This window comes from Aedes aegypti, chromosome 3 (genome assembly GCF_002204515.2).
Source record: "Aedes aegypti strain LVP_AGWG chromosome 3, AaegL5.0 Primary Assembly, whole genome shotgun sequence".
NCBI classification, from domain to species: domain Eukaryota; kingdom Metazoa; phylum Arthropoda; class Insecta; order Diptera; family Culicidae; genus Aedes; species Aedes aegypti.
In genome coordinates this window covers 303,824,310-303,832,064 of record NC_035109.1, presented here as the reverse complement: position 1 = coordinate 303,832,064, position 7,755 = coordinate 303,824,310, and positions in this window count along the sequence as shown.

Below are 7,755 nucleotides of genomic sequence, written 5' to 3'. Positions count from 1 at the left end.
AAAATCATGATTTGTCGTATTATTATATATGAGTTTTTGAATAGGATAACCAATACCAGTATTATAGTATTATGTACCAGTGGTTTCTGAAATAAATTTAAAGTGCCAGTGTGTCCGCTAAATGAATTTTATAGACAATCTCTGAAAGGATTTTGTCGTTTCAATTTTGTTTCTCCATTGGTTCATAATTAGTTTTCGGAGAGATAAACGCAAATTTTATTTGACGTGTCTGGACGTTTTGGTCGATTTACTGGCTTTCGACCATCTTCTGCGGACTAATCTTCCAGCCAGTGTGAAAGTAATAGTAATAGAAAGTAATAGGACAACAGTGCTCAAGCTGCACTACCAGCTAAGTACGCAATCCTTAGCTGTCATCGGCTAACCAGTGGAAGCATTAGGTAGGGACTTGTGAGAATCAGAGCTATATTGTGCGCTCCTTTTAGGTCATCGGCTTATCATTTTTCGAAGGTCAATATGAAATGATGCTATTTGCATTTCCGTTTTGTAGATGTTACAAGAATCCGTGTTGTAGATGTTCAGATGGCGTAGCTTCCTCAAAATATCGGTAAAGTTTCGCCTAAAGCGCTACTGCAAAGACTGCGTCTGATGTTGTTCGCACTTTCTTCGCAAATGTGGAGGGCTGTCACGGTTATAAATGCACTTTACAGGGTTTCACGGACACCACTATAAGCCCTTTTACATTATTTTATACTTAAGAAAGTCTGTGGATAAAAGCTGTAGTCAACTATCGATGACTCGCTATTAAAGGGAAAATTGAGGTGAGGAGGTATCAGTGCAACCGCGGTTCAAGGGACCATCGATGTAGCCATGAAAAACAACTTTTAATAAATATGATTAATTAACTCGATATCGAGTTATGAACTATTGAGTAAGGGAGACTTTACTGTAGATAAATTCAAAAGTATCCAATTTCGATCCATGTGCACAGTTTTATCCTGCCATAAATGATTATTATTATTATCTTTATTAAGGAGATTTTCAGCCCTATGGTTGGTTCATCTCCGTACGAGAGAATAAATGGTAGAATTCATGGCAAAATTGCTGATCTCCAAGGGGCTTCAAAGAATTTCTAAACTGAAACTAAAACTTGAACTAAAACAATAAGGAGTAGAATCTTTTTCCAATGATGAAATACGTTCCAATTCCAACCACATCCTCCAAAGCACACCACAATGTCAAAGGTGTTAAACCTCACGCTGTTTTCGTCGGAATTCCTACACGTTTTGGAACAAAGCTCCATCCAATATATCCCTTTTCCAAACAGAAACACCTATGGGAAAAGTAAATTGCTTGGGCTTCCTGCTTGTGCGGGTATCAAATTTCAACCAACCGAAGCACCAACAAAAAAAAATTCCAACCAAAATCCATGCTACCTTACCTTGCAAGCCCGGCGTTAATTCCTGGAACCTTCACGGCCGGTATCTACATGCCATATTTTATACCTTTTCACCAAGACCCTCCAGTCCACCGTCAGCCAATGTGACATTATTGGCCATTTACCAGGCAATGTTTCGATCGTAATCGATGCTGTTCAAACAATCCCTTGCGGCTACTGCCATATTGCTACCGAACCGAAAAGATCCGAAGTCATGCTGAGCGGGGATGGCAGTTGAAAGTGTCGTCACCCGCCCGAAGAAGACCCTCGGTGATAAACTCGATCTTAGTCGTTCATTTGCACCCATTAGAGATGCCGGAGCAGTGCACTTTACATTAATGCACTTGCACATTTACACTTTGAAGAAGCCTCCCCGATTGGACCGAGGTTTGCAGCCTTCAAGGGCCCCGTCGGCATGTGCCTTCTTCTCGAACTCAAGCATATTTTACATTCTTATGAATAATTTATGCTGTTTAGTGACGAGATAATTCCTATAAGCACATTCATGTACGGTGTTCAGGGAAGGTTTTCCTCCCACCACATGGCACCAACACACACATTTATCATTCTTCCTGCACGGTGCTCCCCTGAACGTTATTATCAGAAGAAAAATCTGTAAGGCTTTATAATAAAGCCGAGTAACGAACGCGATCTGGATTTTTTAAACGACTCCAATTATTTTTGCCCAACCTATGTAACAACCTTCTAGTTTGTTCAAACGGAAATACTATGTTAAAGTTAGACCATGTTGGTTATGCATAACGTGGCATATAACCAACATAGACCTAGAATACCTACACGTTGAACAATTTTCGAACATCGAAGACCATTTTTCTTTTGCATATTCTAGGCATCTCATTCTGACGCATTCTGACCAAAATGGCCTCAAGCTTAGCATAATGCTTACAACATTGAGAAAATTACCGCGAATGGATATTGAACGGCTGGCCGTTATGTTTGATTTCAAACACAAACACATTAGAGCACACTGTCAAATGGACCATTGGCTAGATATCATATTTCCATGATTTGACATGATTTATGTACGGTACCATAGCTCGACCGGAACTATCTAGACTTCGTTCCGAATAGTTTGCCAAAAATGGTTTGCAAAATAATATATTTCGTAACTTATTTGATTTAGCTTCGATTCCTTTTTATAAGCAGTAGTAACTTTGTCCTCTTGTAGAATTAAAGATCCTTCGGTATGGTACCTAAAATGGTATAAAAGGATTGCAGTTACTAAAATTTCATTTTCATTTTCATTTTGCAGCGTTTGGTGGGGCAATGAGAGCGCAAGTCAGTCCAAAGCCGGGGGCAGGGATAGGTAATGGCCGTAATAGTCTATGCGGACCACTTGAACACCATCGGAAATGAAAGGAAGGGTTGGGGTAGGGTATAGGAAATTGGAGAAGACTTGACACAGTAATGCGATTAATGCTGCAAAATGTAAATGTGCTGAGAGCAATTTAATTTGAGTTTTGAAGTTTGGTTTGATTTATTAAAACTTCAAACAATTGTACAAGTAAGAAAGAATGAGCTGATCGCTTTATAGAAATTTAATAAACAACAAAGTAATAACAATATGAGAGTGATGCTAAGGGCTGCTGATGGCACGATGCGACGCTTTAGGAGCTTTTGATAATGATTGAACATTACTATAAAGAACGTAATTCAATCGATGGTGACAACTTTACAAACTTTATCTGTTTATATTATGTACAGATATAATTTTATAATTCAGTTCACTGATTGGCGGTGCTGATTTATATAAAATTATTTGATATTATTAAAATGAAATGTGTTACTTACTCATGTGGTTCATACTTCCCTGACCAGAATTATTCTGTTTTGAGTATCCTTTTCGAAGCTATTCTATCCAGTTATCCATTGACTGCTTACAATTCTGAAATTATTCTTATTGTGCATGCTCATGCATTAAATTAGTAATGATCATAATCATGCAACAGATAAGAAGGTGAGAAAGAGAGAATATAGGAACAGTGATTAGTAATGAGTAATTATGTAGTTTTGTTAGAAATATAAACAATTAAACAGTAGTAATGAATAGCTTAAAAAATGAAATTACAGCATAGCTGAGCCTTTCGGATCATAAGACCGAAGAAGACGTGGTCTTCTAGTGCCCCTATTAGATCAGAATCAGTCATAGACATACATACCGAATGCTCGCCATGACCCTATGACCAACATTTGTATATGTATAGCCTTAGCTGATGTGGCTTTTCTAATAGGTAGTTCTTTCACTCATTGATTGTCTTCAAAACCTTGTCAAGTATAGAAAATTGATTTTATTTCATTTATGACTACATTGAAGCTACATTGTACTTATTGAGTATTAGGTATTATTTGATGTTTTTATCACTATTGATATTATCAAGGCCAGAATTCCCAGTGAGTGAAGAATTTTATATTACTAGAACACCATAGAAGATCGCTTAACATTACCTAATCATGGAACGGCTTTTTGCTCTATTATTTTAAGTAGATGCTATTGATCTCCCTTTGCTCCTATCCGCAACCCGGTGCACGCGCCCTGTTGGTTTTCGAAAACCTCGTAGAAGATTACAAACCGTCAATGGCATTCCCAATTACTACCCCACATTGCACATTCAAGGGTCTAACTGTGCTCCTAACCCACCCTCAGTTTGTAATCTTCTCGCCAGTTTGAAATTATATTTTCCCGAAGTGAAAGTAATTTTGATGAGTGATGGCCGTACTATGCAGTAGATTAACCAGAATCTTTAGGTCAGAAGACAAAATCTAAATTTTGTAATAAAAAGGTTGCCATTGCTTTGAAATTCACCCAACATCTAATCAAAGCTACTAACAACAGCGATCAATTATCAAAACTCATCGCTCCCTGGAAAATATAATCCCAAGCCCAGGGGTATAAAAGGATTGCAGTTACTAAAATTAAATGATTAATCTCCAATTTAGTTTATTCTATACACAAAAAGAAGAATTCCAAAATAAATACAGTGAAAATTATTGACAGCCCGATCAACAATGAAAAAAAAATTGCCTACTAAGATCATACTATAAAATTTGCAGGCAAGAAATGTCAAAATTGAATCACCCCTCACAGTTTTATAGCCAGCGTAAAAAGCGACGCCAGACTCTAGCTCTGTATTCTAAGAAAAATGTTGCAATGAAATCTATGAGAATGATGCGCAGGATTTTGCAAATATCCTCTTCTGTGAGAAACCTACAAAACATTGTCTTTGGCGAAAATCTCACCTGATATTATGAAGATCTTGCCAAATAACTTGTTATAGTATAGTTCCGAATGTTGTATGAATCCTGTTAAGGATTTTGCCAGAAATTTAACAATTCTTCCTTAAATTAAGCGAGAAACGTGTGCTTAAATAAACGTGCTAATAGTTTCCTCAGAACCTTGTCCAAAATCTAAACTCAGGAAGTGAGCCGAGTTTCCCACCCCCTGTCTAAACTACAATCTTCTTATTTAATCTAATGATGTTTTTCAGGATTTTATCATTATCACACATAGAAATAGGTAAAAACTATGCCTTGAAGTTTGTGTGAATTACGGCTCGACGATATGTTGCCTAAATTCCTTCAAGGATTGTGTAAATCTGACAAAACTTATAAGATGATTCTGTGAGACTCCATCCTGATTTATTGAGGATATGTTTGATCTATTTGATTCTTTTTTTTGCAAATTTGTAAGCGTTGGTTTTCGTAATTCAAAATGCTAAGCCGGGTCTTTTGAATATTCCTTCTTCACGTTGTTGTGAGGTATGGTCGACGAACTTATTTATGCTTAAAATTAAATAAAGAGTTCTTCATTATTAAATATAACAATGAAGAATTACGATTACATCGGCAAATCCGAACAATTTTTCATTTGCTTGAAAGAAAAAAAATTGACTTTGTCAAGGTATGCTGAGATTATATTTCAAAGTTTCAGTGGTGATAGTCAGCTTCTGTCAAATTTTTATAGCATATGGCGCGCATAAAAAGCTGGATACACTGTTGGAGCAGCCTTTTTTTAACTTTTCCTGCCTTTCCTGAAGACCTCAAGCTCGATAACACACAAATCCATCGCATAAGTATCCGAAAAATGTAAATAGGCAGCTTGAGGAATTTGTAGACCACAACCTTCTGATCATACCGTAGGGAAACTAGCGAGGGATACAGATATCAACAAACTAGAAGGTTGTTACATAGGTTGGTATGTTCACTTCAAATCACGCAACGAGAGTTGCTCAGAGTTGCTCTCGATCTAACTCAAGAGGTTGCTCAAAAGCAAAAGCTGTCCAGCCCCTTGCTGTAATCGATATTTTGGTTGTCTGCTTTCTCTTTTAATAATGACAAAAGAAAACCAGTGTTGTTGATACCAGAGACTAACCAGAGTCTAACTTGCAATGATTGCAATGCCAGCAGTACAATGTGATTCAGTCGGAAAACGTTCATCAAGAAATGTTATTTGTCCTGAAGTTTGATTTTGACCTCCCTTGCTAAAGATTCAGAAAGTCTAGATATCTGACGACAATAATCAGACGTCTAATAGACCACAAATCTCTTGTTTATTTTTGATATTATCTGCTGGCACGTTTATTCTCGAAATGAACGATTGCAACATTTCAATTCAGAGCTTCAGATTTTGGAAGTGTTTGGAGCAGTAATCCAGCTTTTTACGCTAGCATGCTATAAACTTTGATTCACCCCTTTCTGAAACTTCTTGTCTACACTATAATTTTTATAGCTAGGTCATAGTAAGCTTTGCGATTTATGATTAATTTTATGTTGCTAACGTCAAATATTTTCATTTTGTAATTTTCTCAATGTTGTAAGCATTATGCTAAGCTTGAGGCCATTTTGGTCAGAATGCGTCAGAATGAGATGCCTAGAATATGTAAAAGAAAAATGGTCTTCGATGTTCGAAAATTGTTCAACGTGTAGGTATTCTAGGTCTATGTTGGTTATATGCCACGTTATGCATAACCAATATGGTATAACTTTAACATAGTATTTTCGCTCATGATACGTCTCAGTGAACGCATCAACGTATTAAGGTGAAGATATATCGAAGCCAAACTTCAAATTTTCAAGAGCACGGAACCAAACACCCGTTTGAGCAGGAAACCTAATCGACTGGCCACCACCAGCTAGTGACCAATCGATTAAGTTTTCGGCTTAAATGGATGTTTGGTTCTCCAGATCCGTGCTCCTGAAAATTTGAAGTTTGGCTTCGATGCATCTTCACCTTAAGAACGCAAGAATTCAAGAAAAGACCGTTTTGAATAATCACGGCTGCACCTAGGGCTGTCTTATTCAGTAAAAAGAATCAACCATTTCTGTACAGAGGCACTTAATTCGTTCAACGGTGTGAAACATTTGAAAGTTAACTAAAAAATAATCCACAAAATAATCATCTCGGTATCATTTCTCACTTGCTCACCAAACCTGAAATAATAGAACCATTAGTATATAATGAAGAAATCGGATATATATTTGATTTTCTCTCAAACCCAGCTAACAACAAAATGAAAATATTTGACGTTAGCAACATAAAATTAATCATAAATCGCAAAGCTTACTATGACCTAGCTATAAAAATTATAGTGTAGACAAGAAGTTTCAGAAAGGGGTGAATCAAAGTTTATAGCATGCTAGCGTAAAAAGCTGGATTACTGCTCCAAACACTTCCAAAATCTGAAGTTCTGAATTGAAATGTTGCAATCGTTCATTTCGAGAATAAACGTGCCAGCAGATAATATCAAAAATAAACAAGAGATTTGTGGTCTATTAGACGTCTGATTATTGTCGTCAGATATCTAGACTTTCTGAATCTTTAGCAAGGGAGGTCAAAATCAAACTTCAGGACAAATAACATTTCTTGATGAACGTTTTCCGACTTAATCACATTGTACTGCTGGCATTGCAATCATTGAAAGTTAGACCTTAAAATTAAAAAAAAATCCTGAAATGTAAATAAACTTTTTTCTAGGCCTAATTAAAATGAATAGGTACACTCCTAAAATATAAGAGAGATTGGTTCGATTTCTCATGCAAATTTGTTAAAATTTCATAATTCTATTTGCTCAACTTCATTACTACAAAATAACTGTTCAGTTTTATTATTGATGATGTTCTATGAGTATTTCCTCCTATTCTGGAATCCACCAACCATTGTAAGATTTTTGTCGGACATTAGTCGTGATGGCTACGATGAAAAATATTTCCCTATTTCCCCGGAAGATGCAATTGATGCGTTGCATTACTGACTTTGTCGTCATTTTAAAATACAGCCACTTACACTATAAAAAAACAAATTCAGGCCAACCTATCTTGCGGTAGAAATGTTTTGAAATCGT